The sequence below is a fragment of the Vollenhovia emeryi genome, unplaced genomic scaffold, assembly GCF_000949405.1.
Source record: "Vollenhovia emeryi isolate VEMERY1.0 unplaced genomic scaffold, V.emery_V1.0 DF940030.1, whole genome shotgun sequence".
In the NCBI taxonomy this organism is placed as follows: Eukaryota; Metazoa; Arthropoda; class Insecta; order Hymenoptera; family Formicidae; genus Vollenhovia; species Vollenhovia emeryi.
In genome coordinates this window covers 13439-14258 of record NW_011966336.1, presented here as the reverse complement: position 1 = coordinate 14258, position 820 = coordinate 13439, and positions in this window count along the sequence as shown.

Sequence of the window (820 nt, the reverse complement as noted above, 5' to 3'; positions counted from 1 at the left end):
AGATAACCGGCCAATATTTTGCACTAGATCACCCTGTTCTCCCTCTCCTCGCCATGCTCCTTCTAAAAGCATACCTTCTTCTGTTTCTCTGTCTACCAACTGTGATGGACAGTACCTCCTGCGAGCTGGAGCAATTTCTCTTTCTCCTGTTATAACAAAATTGTGAAGACAGATCAAAGCCTTCACTAAGTGCTCAGCATTTTCTGGAGAACAACATAAAGGTCTCGTAAGAATTCGCCATCTTGACACAAGAATGCCAAAAGCATTTTCAATAACGCGTCGTGCTCGTGACAATCGGTAGTTGAACACTCTTTCTTTATCGGTTAACTGGTGTCGAGGATATGGACGTAGCAGATATTTCTTAAGGGGGAAAGCTTCATCACCTACAAGTGCATATTCCGTTGCTATGAAAGTGCCAGGCAATTCTTTCTTCGGGGGCACATCAAGCAAATTATTATCAAGAAGGTGAGACATATCCGAATGTGCCCAAACTCCACATACAGCCATCAAGACTAATGAAAAGTATTTCTTATAATTTGAATATTGAGTGCCAGTATTTGGGGGACACTGAATACGGATATGCTTCCCATCCACTGCTCCAATGCAATTAGGGAATTGCCACTTTTGCATGAATTCGTCGGCAATACATGTCCATATTTCTTGCGTTGGTTGTGCCAGATAACTAGGTTGCAGCATATCCCATATGATGCGGCACACTTCAGGCACAATCCGGTATGCCGTTGATCTGCCAACTCTAAATTCAGCTTTCTTTGAAAACATGCTATCCCCATGCGCTAGGTACCTGATCAAAATGAAAAAC